At 37.5% G+C, this 24,064-nt stretch overlaps 1 protein-coding gene across 1 annotated transcript in view; it reads left to right on the forward strand.

The window, feature by feature from the left end:
* The first annotated feature begins 11,847 nt into the window (after nt 1-11,847).
* SULF2 (sulfatase 2) overlaps nt 11,848-24,064 on the forward strand; it is a 78,113-nt gene continuing 65,896 nt past the window's right edge. The window contains exon 1 of the mRNA XM_015647398.3: nt 11,848-11,979. The gene's annotated coding sequence lies outside the window, so the exon portion shown is untranslated. The remainder of the gene's footprint in view (nt 11,980-24,064) is intronic.

Here is a 24,064-nt window from a genome sequence, read left to right on the forward strand (position 1 = left end):
GTGGCTGGAGTGGTGAAAGCTATCAATATTTAGCAGGATAATTGTACAAAATTACCTTTCAAAAATGAACAGCAGGCATGAATCCACTCAGCAGCAGGGGGTTATTCAGCCACACATTGTGCAAGATGGGGTGCCTCAGATAATGTGTGAGAGATAATAATGCACAGAGGGAGGGACACATGCTGCTATATTTTGTGCTTCATTGGTTTTCTGCAAACAGCATTTGGCTCTTTTTGCACTCAGAACATCAGGGTTCACACAACCTTTAAGCTGGTTATTTTTTATCTTTATATTGGTGATTTCTTTTAACTTAAATGCAAGGATGTGTTTAATAACAATGCCCACAAACAAACCACTGAGACACAGCTCCATGTAACACCTAGTTTGTATACTGTATACTTTGTAGATGCTAACAGTGAACAAGGTCAAGAACAGAGGTCTTCTTTCTTTCTTCCTTCCTTCCTTTTTTTTTTTTAATCAAAAAGAGAAGAAAAAAAACCTTTGCCCATCCCAGCAGAATACAAAGCAGTTAATTAATTTCTGTTTTGCAAATCCATGGTGTAAATGTACTCTGCTGTATTTTAAAATAGATATGTAACAGTTCACTTCTCACTTTGAACATAATCTTTCTTTCTTTCATAAAAGAACCAAGAAAGGGAATTTGCAGCATTTTGTGCTTGCTATTTACTTTTGCCATATGAAAAACCTCCCAAAAAACAGAAAACACCTGCAAATATTTCCTACATGCACCAAGGAAACATTCAGTAACTTCACACAGAAAGGGGTTCCCAGGCAGTTACTCACAAGCAAGCAGTCTGTGGGACAAAAGCCTTAAGCAACTGTATCCAAAAGTAAGGACACAAATCCCAGCACACAAATTCCCTAAACAGAGAGCCAGATATAAAGCCCAAAGGAGAGCAGTAGCAGAGGGCACAGTCAGGTGAAATGTATGCGAGAGCCAGCTCTTTAGTTTTAGAATATATGAATGAGCATATGTCTTGCTTTACCATCACAACAAAGAGAATTCCCTCAGTTCCAGGTAATTCCCTCATCTCCTGCAACTAGGAAGGTAGAGCAGAATAATGGTGTTTGTCCATGGCTCTAAATAATACTAGAATTAAATACAAAGGGCCAAACTGGTACTGAAATTCCTGCTCATCAATAATGAGAGATTGGTGACTAAAACTGCATGGATTCTGTACAAGATGATAGCACCAGTATTATTTCAGCACACAAAAAACCCCACAGTATTAGAGATCCCTAAAATGCACATAAATTCAGTATACTCTTGCCTTGTCCTTTTTTCCTTCTTTTCCTTTTTTGTAGTATGAGATGAATAGAAATAGATTGCGCCCACAATGCAGCATTTCAGCAGAAACTTAAGTTTCATCTTAGATGTGGCACATAATGCAGGACCAACTCATCCAAATCTTACCCATCCTTCTTTACAGCTAAATCATCTATAAAACTCAGAGACCAAGACATATAGCCACATTGTATATCACCTCAATGCACTGCAACAGAACAATTGTAAACCTACTAATAGAATTAGATTGACAGAAACATGAGAGGTTTTCACGGTGACACCAGTAGCAAGGACTTTCACAAACTGAACAAAAGCGTAAAGTGCTAAAGTTTTACAGTCCAGCATTAGTGCTGTACCAGTGCGGGGAGGGGGGCGGATATGAAGGGAAAAGGTAGTGGAAAGTAAAACAACAGACTTTTTGATGTGATGGATACAAGATACAAAAAGCAGAAAGAGCAACTTGACATATGATTAATAGTCAAAGAGCTTTGGGTGGCAAAATTGCATTAAAATGACAACACCAGCTATTTTGGCTTTCAGGCTACAGCAGAACATCTATTTATATGCAGTATCTCTAAATGTAACACACAACAGAATGTCTGTAGCAGACAGGAGGCTAATAACAAGAATTCAAAACATCCAGCAAGGCCACTATGAAAAAATAACTAGTTCCATGATTATATGGAATGTTATCTCCTCTCAAGGAATGACCAAGGTTAACATCAACAGCAGGCTGATGTTTGCCAAGTGTTTTGAAGATGGGAAGCTGTGTCTGACAACCAGAGTTGGGTGGGGCCACTGGCATCAGTAATTTCTCCTTCAGTTTACATAAATCAGCAAAGGAATGAAGTCCTCTCTCAGTTCCTATTGCACATCTCAAGGGGCACAGCCTGGGCTTCAACACCAGTTGCACATTCTTGTCCCCTTGGAGGTCCTACAAACCATCACCCTGACTCTTCCAACTCCCACACAAATAAAATAGAAAAATAATTGCATGAAATAATCTATCCAGAGCCCATAGCATCTGCATTGGCTGGTGACCCCAGAGATCTTGTTACACATTCACATCATTCACAATACATTAATCTTGCTGCCAGTAAAAGTAATTGCTTAATAATTAACTTGGCTATTTATAAAGGTATCTTACCCTTCATCTAAATAAAAGTTCTGTCATTTAGTGAGCCTTGCAAAAATACAGTAACCAAAGGGACATTTGGATTAAACAAGAAAATAGTGTTGGAATAGTGGGAATCTGCCATGATTAAAAAAGAAATCTAAACATGAAGTACTATGATAATTTATGAACTGTGTCATTTTCTTTCCTCAGTGCTAATAGGTAATGAGCAACAAAATCCCTTGCATGTTTTGCAGTTAAAATGTACTAAACAATAAGGCCTAGATTTCAGATTAATAGAATATGTAGCCCCGATAATCTATTCCTGAAACAGAAGGTTTAATAGACAGAAATACCTCAACAGAAGAGTAGTTGAGTCTATTTTTCTGAGACGGATAATGTGTTACTACAACACTGCAGTAAAGAAGTTGTTTAGCTGCCTATAGAAGCTGTCTGACACCCTGGCAAGTTTGCCATGCATCATATAATGCAGGGCATTCGGTTCAATTTTACTTCCATTCAGAACTGGTGAATGGTGTTGATGTTATAAATGAAATAAACATAAATTTATTTCTCCTGCTTTTTTAAATACCAGTGTGCTTCATTATCTCTGTCACAGCCACTAATATCTTGTGCTATAATATGGATCCTTGGTCTTTTAATAAGAAGCAATGTGTAAAAAATATTCCAAGCACAGTTTACAGACCTATAAGTGAATTACTGTCTATGTCAATTCCTCTTCTCACCTATTTGCATAGAAGTTCAGAGGGCATTGCAGGCTGGATTTCAAGGCAGTTGTCTGCAAAAGCAAACATGAGAGAGATGGGAAAACCACACACTGGGAGAAGAAAGGTGATGGAATCACTCGTGTAAATAACCCCCACCTCCCCCTCTCCTCCACTGCATCTCTGCACTGGCTCTGATCCCAGCCACCACTGAAGGCTGGCTGCGAGAGCCCTGTGCCTGCTGGGTGGCTTTGGCAAGATGTGTTCCCCTGCATCTTCCCCTGCTTCCCTGCCATGGCAAGGCAGCTGCTGCAGAAAATGTGCATCAGTTCCAATACATGGAGATTCAGTGCTTAACTGAAACAAGCATGGAAAGAGGGTGTAGAATGTACATGACAGCAGGAAAAAACCCTGTAAGTATTCTGCTCCTTCTTCATAAGCACCCTAATATTTGATTGCATAAAGATTATAGATGGACCAATGAAATTTTCTTCCCCGTGTATTTACCAGGTAACACACAGAACACACACTAGATTTGTCCAAAACAGCAGAGACCATGCCTTTCACTCATGATCTGCCATGTGCTATTGGCAAATGGTGGCACTTTTAACATCAGAGTATCATTACATTTAAAATAACTGCAGTATCAGGATACAAGTACTGGTCCCAGATAGAAAAATCCCTAGAACTGAGAACCTGCAGATCTGTTTCCAGAACACTTTTTTGTTTGGACATTGCTTTTTACCTCAGAGTAAATGTTCACTTAAGCAAGAAACATGGCAGGTGTAAAGACATCAAGAGAAGACAGTAACTAGGCACTGGCTATTTCAGAATTCTGAAGAAGGCTGATCACAGACAATAGGGGATCTGAATTAAATCACCCTTCTTCTACCATTTCAGCATAAATATATATAAGCTGCCATTCTACCAGCAGAATTTATCTTCTAAAGTAGCCTCTCAAATGAAAACATTTAAAATCCACATTGAATTCAAAGCTGAGTCAGGAGTGTGTTTACTTTTATTGTTTCTGTCCTAAGGCACCTTACATTTTAGAAGTGCCATTGAACTACTTGTATGGGGCTAGAAATAAGGAATTGCTTTTTTTGCTTACTTGGTTTTGTGGGGTTTTTATTTTGTTCTTATTCCCTCTGGTAACCAGTATATCCCAATTTTGTCCTGCATTCCCTTCTGCTAGTTTATAAGTATTGTTTTATTTTAAATGAAACTTGTTATTTGTCTCCTTGGGGGAAATGATTTTTTTTCTTATTTAATCTGCTTAAATAAGCTATTGATTTTATTTTTCAAGGTAATTTAAGGTGGGAATATAGTTCTTATTTGGTAACTAGGAGCCTAATGTTCTTTGAGTAAACAAATGCTATGGTTTCAATTTGTTATTTTTATCACCAAAATCGATCAAACATCAAGTACTACACACCTGGTTGGATTTGGAGACTAATTGTTTTATGGAGCAATAAGTGCCACCCAAGACTAAGTAATTACAAGAGGTGGGACATAATTCACTCCAATGGTACAAGAAGCTTGCCATTAAAATGTACCCTAAAGCAGGTGACAATGGGATAGCTGCACAAAAGAAATTAATTATAAATTCTTGGATGGCATGCTTTTATTGTATGAGATTCATTTCTCCTACAGATGCTGTCTGAGGATGTCCACCTGAATGCCATGGTAATAATCCATCAGCAGCTGGATTGCTCAGGAATCAAAAATACTTTGCCCCAGTTGTCTTCTCACCAGGAGTTGTACTTTTTACTTTATTATATTTTAGATGTAGAACAGGAAGCAAGAGGAAAATGTTTAAATACAGCGTAAATTTAGATATGTGACTGAAGACAGCAGTAAACCAATGAGTGTTTGTTATTGGTGAAGAGTGGAACTTGGAGCTGACTTAAAGCCTTAAGGAGCACATACCTTACTCCTCTTCATCTTACAGATGTGCTGGTTAATATTCCAGTGTACCTGTAGTACCACTCTATAAATGAAATACAATCTCCAAATACCAATGGAAACATTTCCCAGGGATAACTGTATTAAATTCCTCAGGCATTTAAGAATAAAGAAATTGCTTTTTTGCCAACTGACATTACTTTAGAAATATACAAATAATGGGAAAAATCCATGGACTTGTCAGAAATATCAGAATATTAGAAATATTCCTTTATGCACATTCAACCCATATGAACTGCATTAGATTTGTGCACAATCTGTATATGCAAGAGTAACTGAGTAACTTCAGAGATTCCTCTGCTCTTAGTCTCATTTTTAACTTGCCTTGTTCAAAATGAAATAATCAGTCATGAGATCTGTACCATGTTTTATGGGATTATTTGATCTTTCCCATTACAAATACAATTAAAGCATGTCACTCATCCATATACATTGCATACGTTTGTATAGGCATGATATATCGATACAATCACAACTTTGTGACTTTGGTGAAATCGCAAAGCTTCATTAGAAATGAGACAGAGAGCTCTGGCAGTTTTCAGATCTTTAGACATTCATTTATTGATTTAATAAATTTCTTTTTTTTTCTGTCTGAAGGATAGAGTCTAATCACTGTAATAGAACAATATTAAAGTATTTATTTTACCTTTTTTTTCTTCTGCTGAAAAGCAAGTTTTTTCAGTTTGGCAGGCAGCCAACTGTTTCACACTAAATAATGTGAACCCTGTCCTGCAGTGTAAAGCTGTCCATCTTCACAAAAATATTTAGTACTTTACTACAGTCCAAGGAATCTTTGCTTACAAAGTGTCCCTGCAGAAGCTTCTACAGCAGGTAACTCTGCAAAGAATTCTAAACTATATGAAGTACTTTCTCCCTCTGTCTCTTTGTCCCCACTGAAAAGACTTCATGCATTGCTCCTCAAGGTGTTTTTCCTCAATGTACTGGAGATAGAAAAAAAAAAATCCTGCTAGTCTTAGTAAAATGTCTCAGGTGCTGTCCTCTACCCAAATCCTGAAAAAATAGCTTCTGTAACATTCTGCCAGACTCAATATTGTATCAAAACTGACTCACAACGCAATTGCTCAGACAGCCTCACTGGCAGCATTCAATTATAACTAGGTACATTTGAAGTACATGACTATACTATGTACTTCAACTTAAGAAATTTAGTTTAGTTACCAACAACAGTGCTGTAGATGGGCTCTTAAAAGGGTAACTTTTGGATACATATCATTCAGATCACTTAGGCTACCAGATGAGAAAGGCAGGATCAGTGTTCTAAGACAGATCCCTGAAAGGTACAAAGCCAAGGAATTCACTTCACTTTACCTAAAGTGAAGGCAGTTTGTGTAAGTGAAGGCATCCAAATGGGTGGATTTATCTTGATGAACTGGACTGAAAAGGCAGACTCCATGTTATACAGGGATTGTGTCTAAAATTAAATCCATTTATGGTTAAATGTAGAAACCAATACAGCAAGAGATGCTTTTAAAGATATAGAAAGTCAGAAAAGAAAATTTGTGAGCATGAGTGGGTAGTAGAAGGAACTTGATGACTCTGATCCTTCTGTCAGCATAGCAACCTGCCTTTATATGTAACATATCAAAGAAGAAATCTAACTTGTGGAAAGAGATAATGAGGATTTTTTGACCTCTGTGTATCATCTCACACCTCAAGAAAGGCAAAGATTTGCAGCTACTGTCAAGCATGTTCTTTGTAGCCATCCAAAGAGCATGCTTTCAGCACCTGTCACTCCAGTACTGCCTCTCTGCATGCGCTCAGTACCCAACTCATAGCACAGTCCAATCTTTAGGATCTGTAAGAAAGCCCAGCTGTTTAGAGGAAGAATTGTGTGCTTCACCAGAACTGAAATCAGAACTGATTCATTAATCAGTGGTTGCAAGGCCCTTTGAAACAGAAAAGTGCTCTAAAAGCTACGGATTGTTATTGCTGAACGCTTCCCTGTTAGCACTGGAGTTACGATCCAATTCCCTTAATGTGTTCTGAGGAAGGGGATAGGAAATGCGAGATTGCAGTTACCAGTTACCACAGTTATCAAAGAACATGCAAAAACTCATGTTTTTGGTAGCTGTGTTTACACAGAAGGACTCATCTTGGAATCAAATAGACAACTATATTACCTGCTAAAGTTCAGACAGCTATTTCCTTTTGTACTTCTTGTACCTCTTGCTGTTATTGTTACTTTTCTGTTTTTCCCCTTCCCCTTATAGATACAGTTGTTTGCCAGCAGAAGACATGGCCCTGTGGTGTAGTAACTTAACATGCCACTTACCATCTGCTGGCATTTTCAGCACTTAGCACTGTCCATTCACATTTCTGCTTGCTCATGAGTGTCAACAGCTAAATGACATTTCAACTGTTTTCAGTTCTGCATCTTCTGAGATGACTTTGTTTAGGTAAATATGCTACACATCTAGTCTAGGTCTTGCCACAGTTGAAATAGCACATTCATTTTCATAACAGTTCCTGAGTCATCAGTGGCACATAACTAAAATTAAAAAAAAATCCTAGCTTTTGCCACCTTTTATAAAGTGGCAACATTCCCACAAATCTGCTTTGTCTTTATAACAAAGCAACTTCTTTATGACTAAGGCTCCAAGGTGTGTTTCTGATCAGTTTCTTCAGTCCCCGCTTGTTTTGATTTCTTTTCCACTGGGAACTTAACATGCAGAAAAAAAGAAAAAAGAGGAGGTGAGTCAAAATTCAAACTTTGTTTTTGCACTCACATGCTGAGTTCCACTTATATGGTTTTGGCTGGCTCATTTCAGAGAATAGCCTGCTGCAAGGTCTGGAACTAAATCCACAGCCCAAGTTAGCACTGTTTGGATCTCAGAGCTTGCTTTTACCTTCACACTGGTATTTAATTACTGATGCTATTAATGTAACTTGATCTGTCTTTATTTGGAAAAGGGAAGTTGGTAAAAACAATCAGATTTGTTGGATTGATTTAAGGTTAATGGATCTTCAAAGACATTAGGGATTAAAAAAACTGATGATAACAGCTGGTATATATCAATATTTTTAACTCTGCTGAAAGCATCACCCTAATAGATCCCATTTCACTCAGCTTTGCATAAAGAAATGATGGGGAAAGAAAATTACAGCACAACTATATGCAACATGCACGCAACCATAAAACCAAAATTCTTAGGGCAAATATGTACTGTGGGAATGGCAAGAGATGGTGTTTCCTGAGCTTATTGTGTTAATGAACACGTGCTGCACATGGAAAACACACCAAAACACTTTTTGAATATTTTCTTGGCGATACCAGATCCTCATGTCACTGAACTCCCATAAATAGACACCTCAATAATGCTTTGTGAAGAAAACCAAAGTTTTCAGGGATACAGTGTTGTTCATCATCAAGTCTGTGGACCTGTTCATTCTCCACCTTTTTTCTCCTGAACTATAATTGCTTGCAGCTTTACCTCTGCACACAGTGTTAATGCACTACTTAACCAATGAAAAAAAGTCTTATTCTCTAAATGACTTTCACACAGGATCTTTGATGATTTTAAGATGCTTACTATATTCGACAAAAAACACTGCCTAGGTTTTAAACCTAATTTTACACTCTATAGACTGCCAAATATCTGCTGCTTAGAATGAAACAGGAGAAAATGCTGTTATATCCTAGAATCATAGGTTTGTGTTGGAAGGGACCTTACAGACCATTTTGTTCAAGCCTCTTTGCCATGTGCAGGGACATCTTCCAGGTTGCTTAAATTCTCATCCAGTCAGGCCTTGAACGCTTCCAAGGTTGGGGTATCCACAGCTTCTCTGGGTAACCTATGCCAGTGCTTCACCTTCCTCAGAGGGAAGAATTTCTTCCTAATATGGATCTAATCCTGCCCTCTGTCAGTGGAAAGCCATCCCAACTTGTCCTATTACTCCAGCCTCCTGTACAAAGTCACTCTCCAGCTCTCTTGAAACCGTTTAAGCAGTGGAAAGGTCTATGAAGTCTCCCTGGAGCCTTCTCTTCTCCAGTCTGAACACTGTCCCCAGTTCTCCCAGTCTGTCTCCAGAGGGACACCAGCAGGTCCACACCCTCATTGTGTTTGGAGCCTCAGAGCTGGATGCAGTGCTCCAGATGGAATTCCATAGGAGCAGTGGAGGAGGAGAATCACCTCCCTTGACCTGCTGGTCTCCCAGTTTTTGGTGCAGCCTGGGATACAGCTGGCTTTCTGGGTTGCAGCACATATTGCCATATGTTATGATTCACAATGATTGGATGCCTATATTCAAAGATGTTATTTACTAGTTAATTTTTTATAGATAAATAAATTCACAAAACACTGTTACTAATATAGTGCCCTTTTTTAAATATGACTAGCCCAGATCACACAGATGAAAGAATGATTCACAGGCAAAGTTCAGCAAACTGCCCAAGGTCACATTCCAAGGTACAGGCAAGTAAAAATACAGAAGAAAACCCCTAAATTTATCTTGCCATATTAACATCCATGACATACATACATGGTGTGTGCGCACAGAATCTGTCATATTGTTATTCTATACAAAAAGTAATAAAAGGGTAATTAGGAAGCAGAAAGAGTACATATTTTAAAAAAGGTAAGCAACTGCCTTTGCTGTAATAACTTTTTAAATTAAACCACTTCATAGAGAAATATTACTTTGAGACTTAAGACATAAGTTTTTATATTTACCAGCATTGTTTATTATAGCAGTGGACTGAAACACACTTACCTGCCTATGCTTTTAGACTTTGCCAAGATTTCTTGTACAATTGATCAAGTTATTTGTATTTGCACTGTTTCAGAGGTCAGTTGTGTGCCTATATGTAGTTTTATTTCCAACCATCCTTTGTCTTCCATATATGATGACAGCATGCCCTTCACTCAAGTGAAGAGCAATTTTTCATGTATGTATTTGATACATAGGTCAATTTGTCTAAGCAGTTAGAAGGAATTTATATATATTAATAAAATCAATAACAAAATTCCTCAAGTAGTAAGACAAAACCTTGCATTAATGTTAAATATCTCACAAGATGATTATGATCCGTCTTGATTAGAATATATATGGGAATAATTTAGGCTTCAGAATAGCTTTATAAGATTAATGGAAGATTCAGTAACCAATTTATCATTCTGGTAATTATAACTATATAGAAATCATTCCTTAAAAATATCTTGTAATGACAAATCGTCCCTTTGATTTAGAGGCATTACACCTGCATATTGAGGACAAAATTTCATGCATTTGGAACCTCACAAAAAAGATTGCAATCACTTAATTTTGTGTACTTTTTAGACTTCTTTTGTAATAATAACATAAAGCTCAGGTGTGTTGAGCCCCTTTAGTGCAAAGATAAAACTTAGCGGGTCAGAAATAGATCTCATCTTCAAAAGTGTCTATTTGGAGTAACATATTGAACTACTTACAAGCCATGTCATAACAGCATTAGTATAAAATACAGCTGGTTGGCTTCTAGAAATATTTTTTATAATAAAAGAACCTATGATTAATTTAATTTATGATTAATTTATTTGCAAGATTATCCAGCTTATTTTGACCCTTTGACATTCACCCCATCATAAAATTGACTGTACATCAAATCCTCAAGTCCTGCAAATTGTGTCTGGTCCATACTCTGGTTTTAAATCTAGAATTTGACACTGTTCTGGTGAGAAATAAGAATCTGACAGTTTCAAAAAATGAAAATAAAAAAAAGACAAAATTAGAACTTGTGTTAAGCCATTAAAGAAAAGCACCTTTTTTCCTTTACACAGAATGAATCTCAATATGTTAGTTGTTGAAAGTTGAGATAAATTTGCATATTTTTGTTGGCATAAATTCCTAAATAAAATAAATTAAAATCTTAATCTAGAATTTGTTGGAATAAAGCTGGTGTCAGTCCCTGGATTTTCTCTGCAGAATCAACAGGTATCATAGGCACCTGATTAAAAGCATGATCAAAGGGGTCTGTAACAAGGACATTATTAATATAAAAAGAGAAGTAAAATAGGAACTATAGCTCTGCTTTCGTGAAATTTTACACCTGCACTCCAAGTAAGAGACCCAAAATAAAGGATTGGGCACATAGATTGTCCTCATGTTTCTGGGGAAACCCTCTGTCTGGGAACGTGAAAAGCTAAAACTCAAACCCGTTAAATAGTGAAAGAGTCTTGACTCTTTTGGGAGAACTTGCTCACAAGACATGTCTAAGTCTAAACACGGATTTTAGCCCTGTTTCTAACACTGAAGCAGGATGAGACACCTTTCCCCGTGCAACATCCCATATAGAGAATTCCGGTTATTAGGTGGAAAGTGGAAAAATTTTATCAGGTAGGGAGTTTATCGCCTGCACACCCGAGGAGGATCGGTCCCACATGCAGCTCTTGCTCCCTGGCGTACCTGTCCCCCTCGCTGCCCCAGCTGGCGCTCCTGAGGCGGTGTCCGGGCGGGCGGCGAGCGCGCTCTTAGGGGAGACGAGCACTGAGGGAGAAGAGGCAGCACTGGGACGGGGCGATTCTTGCGGGGGGAAGGAGGCGGGGCACGGCCGCAGCCCCTGAGATACACAGGACGAGGAGCTCCTTGCAGGGACTGCAGAGTCCCTGAAAGCTTTCTCCTCCTCGTCTGCGCTTGGGCGGGAGCCCCCGGCAAAGGGCTGGGGGAGGCGCCTCGCAACAGATGGTTCAAGCCGGCTCCCGGCGCCTGGCGCGGCCCGCATTGGCCAGCGGCGCGGGAAAGGGCGGGTGCGCCGCAGTGGCGGCTCCGCGGCGGGAGCGCAGCGCCCACAGCCCAGCTCGCCTGCCTCCTGCCGGGTTACCGAGACCACCTCCGCTCCGGAACGTTGGCCGCCTCTCACGGCTCCAGCACCTGTGAGTGTCCGCCCGGGGGGACTGCGAGTGGCGCCGCATCCGCGCGCAGCCCGCCGGGGCCCCCGGGGCTGCTCCGGCGGCGGGGCGGGAGGCCCTGAGGGCGCGAGGCCCGGAGGGCGCGGCTGCCGCCCGCGCTCGCAGCCGGGAGCCGGAGCTGCCGCCTCCTCCGGTCTAACCGGTGCGCTGGGGAAACGGGGAAAGGGCTGGGGAGATTCTCCCCCGGATGGGAGACGGGATCCATGCCGGGGGGGTTTTATCAGCTGTAGGTGAGGAGAAGCCCCCAATCCCGATTCCCACTCCCCTTTCCCTTTATTCCAGCTTTATTGATGCAGAGCCACTTGTAGTGAGTAATTACCGGGTGTCGGTCCTCGGCGCTCCGTGGGGAGCGGGGGACGGACTGTCAGGTGGAGAGACAAGATGCGGGGGAAGTGACTTGGCCAAGGTCGCTCTGTGAGGCAGTGGCAAATAACGCTTTGTACTAAAAACTTCTTATTTCTAGCCTTGTGCTGGGCTGTTCAACAGCCCTGCAAGGCGCCATACATAAATCTGGTTGAGTGTAAGTAGGACTCTAATTAGGTTTTTTTTGTTGTTTATTTTTTTGTTGTTGTTATTTGTTGTGTTTTAAAATTATGTATGGATGTTAAAGCATGCAGAGGTGCAGCATCTGTGTCATCTCCTTCGTTTTCTCCAGCCTTCAGACATGTGAATGAATGCATAAGTGATTATGCTTTTCTGTGACTAATGTTAAATTCAGGAGGAAATTATTGTTAAAAATAGTATATTTTTTCTAAAACTTTTACCATAGCAATACATTGTTTTTTGTTGTATTTCCCTATTAATAGTGAATGTCTTCTTATACCATCAGAGAGTTGTTGTGAAAAGCCCTTAAATTGGTTAAGTGGCAGCTGCATTCCAAAATTAACCTGCAGTGCAGTAGCTTTTATTCTCAGTGCATGTGAGATACAAGGTATGGCAGGTCATGCTTTAAGAACTTACACGCTGGAGTATAATGTAGTTGGGTTCTCCAAAGGGTGCAACTGGAATGTTTCTTTTGGTGCTAGCAGTGTGCATAGTAATTCTCTATCCCTCTCTCTCTCTCTCCTCTCCATTAATAATTTCAATGAGTTTGCACAAAGATATTCTGTAGTTTATCCCTGCTAATGTCGGGTGTTTCTTTCAAATTCCTCATTATGTATAACTGACACCTATGAGGATATTTTTTAGATTAAAAGTATTATTAGTCAGAGTCAATCCTTTTTATAGACTTTAACTAATACTTGGATTTCATAGTGTCCTACAGCAGTGAACCTGTAAAATTAAAATGTGCTGTTCAAAAGCTAAACTGTCCCTGCTGCCATTTCAGTTTACCTTGGCTGCTCCTCTTGTTTTATTTTTGTTTTTGGTTTTTTTTTTTGGGTGGGGAGTAAGGAAATTGAATACGAGAGAAGTTTAGTAAAATGCTCTAAATGTTAATGTAAGTAGGACAGCTTTATTTTTAATCTTTAAATAATGTTAAAGCTGGGAGCTCTGTTAGAGCTGGGAGAACTGTACACTCTTCAACACAAATCATGTAATTCAAGGACAGGTTTCTTGTATCATGGGGATTTCCTTGTGTGGGTATTTTGTCATTTGAATTTGGAGGGGTTTGTAGGTGTTTGTTTTAGTCTTATTCAGCAAATAGAGTGTTTTTCTCAAATCCTTTATTGGATTTTTTCCCTTTGGACTTGGATATTTGAAAAAAAAAAAAAGACACTTTTAATTGTGCTTGTGTTTTGGCTATATAATATTGTGTGGGTTTTTTTCTTTCTACAATAGATTCCTTGCAAGGAGTCTTAATTTTGGGTAATTTCTAGTTGAAAGTATTTGTCCATACTGCATAAAGCTATTTGATTAGTTTGCCCTTTCACTGTCAGCTTCTCCTTCATTTCTTATAAATGGATAGGAAAATGTCTAGGGGTTTGTTTTTTTTTACCTAAGTAGCTGGTATTATTTCATTAAACAAAATGTTAAGCTGTAATGGATATTTTCCTCTAGCTATGTTTTGTTTTTCAGAAAGTCTATGTATTTCACTATTGTGACTTCCTTTTGAGCATTTCTGTTATGATGATCTCAGGTTGGAAGAGTTAGGGTTGCTTATCTACAAACAGTAATTCAAACAGTCTTGGTGATATCAAATTTGCAAATATAACTCATTTATATATACAAATGAGTAAGAGCCTTCTGTGTTGTGAGAGAGAAGGTGATTGAATAAAGAAATACTTGCTGTGTAATAGAAATACGTATTTTTGAGATGCTAGATTTAATATCTAATCTGAAAAAAACTCTACAACTTCATGTAAATTTATATTTTACCTTCCCTTCAAAATTGTTTTTAGAAGTAATTAATTTGAATGCCAGCTATTTCTAACTTACTACTTTGTAGGTAGCATAAAATGATTAAAGTATTTTTCAAATAGGTGTAACTCCTCAGTGAAGCACAATATTTTTTTCACTTTTTTCCTCTTAACCTACTTCCTTCGGCCATCTGAAGATGTTGTCTTACTGTGAAATTTAGAATTAAATGAAAGTAAGATCAAGAACTTCTACAAACCCATCAGAGAATCTTGGTTAAAGATTTCAATGTGATCATACTTCTGGGAAGAATGCTCCATACCTTTGCCAATTTTCATGAAGAGTAGATAAAACCTGCCTTTTCAGCTGTCTCTTGCAGTATTCCTGACAGAATACATTCACATTTTTTTATCAATATACTGGGTCAGTTTCTTAGGCTGGAGTGGACATAATAGACATGTGGACTTGCATATAAAATGGATGTTCCAGTATGCTCATGTTTTTGAGACTATCTTGGGTTTATTCTAGTACAAACCATGGTTTAATTTGGAACCTGAAAAGCTTAATGAGTTTCTTTTTTTGTTTGGATGGGTTTTCTGTGTGTGTGTTTTTTTGTATGTGGTTGGTTTTGTTTTGCTTTTTTTTTTTTCTGTTGCCCCCCTCCACTTCCCATTTATGTGAATTTTTTATACACTCGGATTTTTGTTTAACTTTTGGAAACTGTCTGAATTTCTCCATATAGTTTGTTGCTGGTTAACTGCTTCTCCACTGCCGTCCCTACCACCCTTCTTCACTCTTCACTTAAATGGTGTATGGGAAGAAATTCTGAAATGATAGTACAAGTTCAAAAAGGGAGAATTTCAGCTAATTAGTGGTTGACCTCTGTAGGAAGAAAAAGGATGTATAATATTTCTGAATTCTATAAGAATCTTATTCTAGTTTTTCTTTGTTATTTTGTATTTCTGTGTATGCTTTCCAGCATTAGTTCACCTTTTGCTGTAAAATCAGAATAGCGCCTCTAAGTTAAGTGATTTTAAACCGTTTGTGGAACAGGAATAGAAATTTTAATGAGTAATCACTAGTACTGATTAGCCGTATTTAATGGATTGTTGGGAGAGAGATTAATTTCATTTTAACAATCAGGCTATAAGTTGCTGCTAACCTGTATATAGTATTCTGAAATGAAGGTTGCAACTTTGTGGTGATGGGTAAATAATTGTAAATTCATGTACGACATGAATGGTCTTATGTATCAAGAAATGATATAAATATTAGATGACATTTCATTGGTCTTGAGAGACTTAATCCATTTAGAAATGGGTAGCACCTTATTTCAAGTTCCTGAAAGAAAAGCAATTAAATTGCTTGTCTTATTTGAAGATTTTAGGCAGCAGTCATTGTGAAACACTGAAATTAGTGATCCCTGAGGTAGGAAGCCCTATAAAGAGTGTCATTCTACTATGATCTGACAGTTCTGATAATCTCTGTAACTGAGTCATTGACTATGACTCTCCAGCTTAATGGATTAAATTGCTGTATATAAAAACTTGTGATTTTGAGTAGTATTTGGAAAGGAAGATTGTGCATCTGAAAGATGCTGTGTTGTGTCAGAAGCTGATGTTATTTTTAGTCTGGAAACTGAATAAGGAAAATACCTGATGGGTTTTTGGTGTCTGGAAGTCCTGATCAATTGACCTGTTACATAGATTTTCTTAGATCTGCTTATAATGTTTTTCTTCTGGATTCTGTCTTTGTGGTTGAAGTGCTAACAATGTGAAGTTCTTTATGCATTTTTTATTGCAGTGTTACCACAGAGTTTCTGTCTTTCAGTGGACAGAAAGAACACAAGTCAAAAAGGACAGGAGTGCGTTTTAGGGTGGGGTTTTGCTCTGTTTTCATAATTTTAATATAAGAATCCTAAACTCATACATTTTACTTCTGTGACTGAAATATGCAGTCTGGAAAATTGTAGCTTGCCTCTAAGGAGAGTTAAGGTACCAAAATCCTAAGAACTAAAATTTCAATACTTCTGCAACAACAAATACTTGGAAGGTGAATGATTAGAAGACTAGTACTTAATTTTGTATTTTCCCTTGTATTACAGTACAGCACCTTTTGAAGGGCTTCCTAAATAACTGGACTCCTTTATGTCATCTATTCTTTATCAGAGAGAGAAGTAGTCAGTGTGGAAGACTTGAGTGGTTTAGAGAAAAATTATATGTTTCTGCTCCTAGAAAGCTTTTTTTTTTTTTTTTTGATAGATAATATATGCAGAGACAAATTACTCGTGCATATAGAAGTGTGAGACAATATGGTTGCCATCAAAGACAGCACTGAGTCTTATGCCTTCTAATTCTCTGGGTAAATCTTCATCTCTTGTTGGACATCTAGCAGTATTATGATGCAATGGTGTCTGTGGTCCAGTTGGGGTCTTCCAACTGCTCCAGATCCTAGCACACTGATGAAAGTGGAGGCATCTTGTTGTGTTGATAGATGAATTCTAACTAGTATATCTAAATCTCTATCTAATGATCTGTCTTTAGTCACACTTGTTTGGTAGTCTAACAAAGCAATCATTAAAAATTACATTAAATTATCTTGCCTGTGATATTTGCATGGGTTACCTTCTCGGTGCTGTCTGCTGGAGAGCAGGCTTGCAACCAGTGGACCTTAGATACAGTACAAAACCCTGTAGGTTGTGTGGCTGTTCACAGTATGATATTAATGCTTTTAAATTAGCAACATCAGCAATATTAATTGATTTTTTTAGTCAGACTGTGACATTTGGTAAAATGATCATTAAACATGTGCAAACATCCTATGTGCAATAAAAGATCTTTGTGCCCTGACAAATGATAAATGAGAAAATTGCAGGTTGTAGAAAAACGTAAATATTCTTTTGGAAGCTGTTCTATGGCAAGACAAAAATGTTCCCTTCTAAGCAATGGAGAATTCATTTTCACCGCTGTAAATAAAGCTGGAGACTGTGTTTTACCTACTTAATCTGTGTGTTGGTGTCTTCCTTTCTTTTAGGCACTGCTGTTGAATTGGGATTTGTCCTGATTTTGTTGGGCAAAGTAGTCCAGCACTTCACTGTAGAAAAGTGTTGTAATCTCAATTTGCTCCTCTTATAATCTTCTGGATAATTTAGAGACTGCCTTATGTTTTCATTTTTAACAGTTTTAGTTCACTTGTTAAGTCCTTTTCTATCAGATGGCCACATGTAATTCTAACTTACATGTTTAATTGGTGAATGCATTAACCTTGGCTTCAGGGAAGGCCTTTAGGGAAAGGCTTAATCTAGTTTCAGATAATCCTTGTGACTTTTCCTGTCTTTAGCAGAGTAAGGATTTGTAGTGTCACACTGTAGTACTAACATCACTAGCTACAGAACATAAAAGCTTCAACAATGTGTTGCATTTAGAGTAGCTTATTACCTAGTACAATTTATATTTTATGGCTTCTGCACTGATGTTCTAAAGTGGGATTGAGTACTATATTTCAGCCAGTGCCATTTATCTCATTAAAGGTACAGCTGAAGTTACTGCACAATCAAACAATAAACTGTGAGTCCATACTGCTTTTACCTTGTAATATGGCTGCGGTTTGAAAAGGACCAGACAGCCTTGGTATTTAGTAATTTTCAAAATTACAAAAATAATTTTCAGATGCCTCAAATTTTTTTGCCAGTGTTTGCAAGAATGGAGATGTTACAAGCAATGAAAAGAATAGTTATATTAAATTTTAAAAAGATTGAAAATTACTGGAAGATTTAACTTATCAAAAATATTCTATGAACACTGTGGTGGATAAAGCTAAGTTAGTCCCTTGCTTTCATTACATGTGTGAAGAAATTTAATGGGAACTATGTAGTAAGGAAATTTTATATCAGAAGCAGAGAAACTATTAACACTAAATTTGAGCTCTTGATTTACATGTTAGTGTATGCTAAGCAGCTTCATCCTCATCAGCTAGTGTGTAGTTAGATGCTATTCTGCCTTATAAATAAACACACTTTAGGCAGCCTCTTAGAGCAAGATGGTTGGCACTGAGCACCTAACATCCATTGAAAACCACTGTTGCAAAGTGGTTTAGATTTAAAACAAACCTAAACCAAGGTCAGAATTTTCCAGTGTGCTGATTATCCTTATAGACATGTGTTCATAGCAACATAAATTTAAATACCTCGTCGGTATGGGTATGTAGCACATATGTCACTAATCCTAAGGAATGCATTGTAGTTCTGTGGTGTAGTATTTTATGAATTTTTCAGTTGTGCTTTTGAGTTTAAAAAAAAATCCCCAAACCAAACCTGAAATAAAATTTGAAAGCACCATAGGTAAGGACAGTTAAATGTCTTTCAGAGGAAAGCATGGTCTCTGTTTTAAAAAAATCTGCTCTGGATTTATCTCAGTTGATCAGTCTTAATTTTTATTTTCTGGTGAGAAAAGTCTCACAATTAGCAGATCGGGATTTTAAAACACTGAACCACAACATCTCAGTTCTTATACTCTTGATTTCTTCTATTTCTTACCCCTTCTTATATGCTGTGAGAAAATGAACTGTCTAGTTTTCATTTATTTTGCACAACACAAACTAAGCTTATTAAGTTCAAGTCAATTAAAATGAAATGTTTGAGCATATGTCAGCTTCCTAGAAAATTGTATTGTGTAATCCTGCACTTCACTACTCTGACAAGCTGAAGAAATGTTTCCAGTGGAGGAATCAATCAGAAGAAATGAATCATCATCTGTGGGAAGATGCAGGGGGAGAAAAAGGCAAAAATAATGTCCTCTATAAATTAATTTACCTTTGAATGAACTCCTACTACCTCTAGAATGGTTATAACCTAGAATAGACCCTGATTCTGCAAAACAGTATTGAACTTGTTTGTTATATTCACCTTCTGTACTTGGCTGACACAGAAGGGGAAGATCATCAGCTATGGAAGTCACTTCCTTTGAACCTTTGATCCCCGATTCTATTCTTGTTCTACAGTAGCCATAGGAGGAGTGTCTGATTCCTCTTGGTTAAATGTATCTCTGGTGTTGCACTACGTTCTGAAGGAGATAATCCAAGTTTACTTTTTCTATTCTATTATCTGCCGTTAAAGAAAAAAATGTTAAACTTCTGCATTATCTTCTTTCCTTTGTTAGTATGTATTCTGTAGAAACCACTAAGAGAGAAGTCAATGTACTTCAAGTAGAAACCTCTGCAGATGTTAACTGTTCTTTGTGGTAAGAGCCTTAAACGGAGTTCCAAAGTGATATTATTTACTGCAGATAGGAACATGTTGTTTTATTTCTAAAGTAGGATTTAAACACTAATCCTATTCATAGTGCTTATGTTGCAGAAAATGCAAGGCTGATGTTAAAATCACTTCCAGTACAATGCAGTTTGCTGCAAGTTCTTCTGATCTGTCAGACTTCTACTTGAGTACTTTGTTTGTCTTTCCTTCTTTAGAAAACCTTGTGTGACAATTTCAAAGTAGTTAGTATCTTTAAATGACAGAAAAGAAGAGAGGGCATGCCACAGTAGCCACTTTCCTAGATATGTTCATGTTTACGTAGTTGGGGGGCACAACATTATCCATTTCTGCCTTACTGAAAAGACCAAGAATGTTGCATATCTGTTTCAAGACTTTATTTTGGGCTGGGTTTATAAGCAGTATTATCAGGCATGTACTGAAGGTGGTGAATATATATTTTGAACAGTGGAGTACCTCAGTTTGTATCAGCAGAAATTGGAAAATTACTTGGCATGTATTTTACTAGTCTATTTAAAAAATACCTGTTTAAGAATGTCAAAAGTAAAGATGGTACTGGGCCACTGCAGGTAAGTAACACTCTGGCCCAACCCAGTATTCTTATTCTCACACCAAGGCAGTTTCAGAGACCTGTCAAGCTCAGTATTTTGTCTCTTGTTGCGGCTGATAATATGCACATGTAACAAGAATACAGAGGTAAAATACTGAGTATTATATAAAGAGGTGTGATACTGAGAAGTCCCCATGGATCAGGAAGTTCTACAAGTTGTACTGGGTTTACATGTCACAATTAGTAACCCTTGATGGAATTTCTTTGCCTATAAATGTATGTTTTCACTAAATTGAACCTGTACTACTGTTTTAACAATTCTTGACAATTTATGTTTGGATTGTGCTTTTTCACAAAGATTCTTGAAGCTTTCTTCTGGGTGGTAGTTTGCAGTTTTGAGCTCTTTGCTGAGTACGGATCAGTAAGATGATATTAAGAGAAGGGAACTAACTTGAAGATATGGGCGTAACTATGATTAGAATAAGATTGTTTAGGAAAAAAGACAACTAAAAAGAGATGAAATAGTTAGAAAAATGGCAAGTTGAAAGATAACATTTCCAATGAAAGAAAACACTTAATGATTCTCTGTGACTTAATTTTAGAAAAACAGTAAGACTTGTTAATTTAAAACTGTATTCTAAGTCCAATGTAAACTTTGTATTCAGAAGCAGCAGCTTTTAGAATTGCTTATCTGATGACCTATGAATGTGTTTGATATATTGTGAAGGTTATTGTGTTAAGCTGGAATATGGTAAGGATTTCTTTGACTCTTAGTAGGTGTAGAGCCGAGGCACCTAATAAACTGATTTCCCAGGAAGCCTTTTATGGCTTGATTTACTGTTGTATTGTAAAAAGATATCTCAGGAGTGTAATAATATTTATCTGGCTGTATATTTTAGATTTTACTGAACATTCCACATCATCTGTTGGAGGATGGGGGAAGACAAATTCCAGACAATGACACTAAAGCATATGGTGTCAAACCATATTGTTTTGTGGGATGGTTTGCTTGGTGCCTCTTCTGATGTCTAAATGCTATTATGTTTTACGTCATCTGCTGCAGAAATTGTATGTTCACGTGATTATGAAGCTAGACTGAATGGAGACTATGGAATGGAGTTTTGTTAAACACTGATTTTTATTTTATTTTTTTTTTTTTTTCAATTCTGATCTTGATGGAAGTTTTGGCAAGAGAACAGATGAACCACATTTCTGTAGCTCTGCATGAAGTGAAGAAAAGTGTTAGGTTTCGAAGTTACTAATGCAGGTGCTATATGTATAATGTCTCTGAATTCTAGAAAAGATACATGCTTGTAATAAAAATTTTACTGCCGAGAATTAAAAGTCTTGAAGTTCTTGCTTAAATCTGTTTATTTCTTTATACTATCTAAGCCTATTTCAAGGCCTTAAGATCAATCTATTTGAAAAAAAAAATCAACCCCACTGGTTTGAAATAAATTATACAGGATTCTGGATAATTCATTCAGTCTTTCAGAATCCTGTTCTTTAGTGCAGACTGATGCAAATATATTGGGTACAGACAGATTCTGTTTATTTAGTATTGCCAATTCTTGCAGCATTGGGCTGTTTGGCTTCTCATGTTAGAGCTGCTGAGGTATGTCATTCATAAGGAACTGTATTGAGATAACATACTTATATGTTGATCAAACTCATTAAAACCTAATGTTTTGGGTTTCTTCTTAACCCACAGGACTTTTTTTCTTTTTTTTTTTTTTTTTTTACTACTTTCTTGCCAACCCTGTTTTGGAGGAAAAGCTTACTTAAATATTTTCCAGTGTATATAAAAAAAAAGTCAAAACCCCAGACTGCATATGATCTTAAATATTCAGTATTTGTGCATGTATTTGCATATTTAGATTCAGAACAATTTAAATTGTATGCATGTGTGTGTAGACACTGTATTTTGTTTCATCAAAATAATGTGACATCAGTTTAAAGTGGCATGAATCATGACAGACTTGGTGCCCTGGTATCTAAGATACGTCAGCATGCTGATAAGTTACTTGCTTTCCTGCTGTGAGAACTGGTTGCTGTATTTGATTCTTTAGCTGAATACAAATGAAATTAAATCTGCAGTGACCTATATTGTGCTATAGCTAATGACCCAGTTAACCTCTGGTTAATTTTCTGTCTCTTGGTGTCCTGGGAACAGGGACATGTTTATTTCAGTAACCACAAACCTTTAGAAATGTGCCACTGGCATTTACCATTCCAGAGCTCTGTGTTTTAACAGAAATTAGCTAATGAGCCATGGGGGTCTGCAGAAGTTGTAGAATGCCAATGAGGAACTTTCTTTCACTTTTCCTCCACCCTGATTTACATGACTAAGCTTTTAGCTTTTCTTGATTTTGTTTTTGTTTCTTGAGTATTGATCTGTCTCCTGTGGAGGAAACAAACTATTTGCTTAAAGTGCAGGAGGACATTACTGCTGGCAGCTTCCCAGGAGCTCCTCTCCTTTTCATGCTTTAAATTAAGCTAGAACCAGTATAGATGTTGGTAGGGAAGTTTGCAACCCATGCAATTCTATTATTGAATGGCTGTGTTATGCAAATAAATCTGAATATAACCATAAAATAATAATGAAGATCTTGTCTAAGGGCAGATCTGAATACCACTTTTCTGATGCAAATTGGATTCTCTGGCACCTGGGTGGTCTCATCCATGAAATATATGGGTTTTTTTAAGGAAGTGAGGTTATCCAACAATCGGCTGAAAAACGCAGAATGATTATTCACACCCATTCGTACTAGCAGTTCATACTGTGTCAATGGTCTATTAAGTAATGCATAATCCAAAACAACCTGAGCGCTTTCAGATATTTAAAACATTGAGTGCTTACAGGGTGAGGCCTTGAGAAACAGCTGTTCTGGAGCCAATCCTTTCTGAGCAGTCTGTTCCTTGAAGTCTTTACCACAAATTTTCTTTGGGGATAAAATCCTTACTTATATTTTGTTTTGCCTGTGGCAGCAACAAGAACAGCTAGAAACAACTTACTAAATGCTCTGCAAAAAGCAGATGGAAACACTTCTGAAGGGTTCCTGAGTCATTTGTTGTCCATGTAGAGAGATGGCTTTGGCAGGAGAGTGTGAAATTTTGGGCTGTTACAGGACACTTGTTCAGACACTTATTTTGTGACTTTTAATGGCATAAGAATTGCTTCTTGATCATGATATGTTACAAATATGCAATATCTAGAGGGATGGGAGAAATTTCCATGAACAGATTCTAGAGAACTTGGTCTGTTCAGTCAGGAGGCTTAGAGCACCACACCAAACAGGCAGCGTCTTTGCTCTGTGTATGCTGTGTGTGTCCTGCAGTTTTGCTTTAGAGCAGCTACCTGCATCAGCTGGGGAGAACTGGCATACGCTTATATCTGTCCTTATTTCCTTGTTACCTGTGACACACATTGAATATAATAGAAGCATTCCTGACACAGGACTGTATAAGTGATGTCGCTTGCTGTGAAATCACTGCCATCCAAATGGGACTTTGCCTATATTCTAGCTGGTGGTTAAACTGATTTTTTTCCTGTTTTGAGGGCATGTATGTAAAAGATCCAAGACATTGCATCCTTCTGGGCATTGCAACCCTTCTCCTTTACATAAAGATGAAAAAAAAAGAGTGAATCTGTAGAAATAATACTGTTTTGTTATGTTGTTACAGTGTGGCTTTGTGCCTAAACTGAAATGATGAAAATGTGTCCTGTAGTTTCCTGGGATTTTTCTTTTTTATGTTTTTTTTTTTTTTTTTTTTTTTTAAAAATAACGAAAAAAATTCTTTCAAGAAAACAGAAACCACAATATATATACTACATCCATTTGGAACAAAAGGAACTTTAAGTTGTGAGATATTTAATCCCTCTCTACTGACTGGAGAATCTTGAAAATGAGAACTTTTTCTGTCAGTCCTCTGAGAGT

Source organism: Parus major, chromosome 20 (genome assembly GCF_001522545.3).
Source record: "Parus major isolate Abel chromosome 20, Parus_major1.1, whole genome shotgun sequence".
Taxonomy (NCBI): Eukaryota; Metazoa; Chordata; class Aves; order Passeriformes; family Paridae; genus Parus; species Parus major.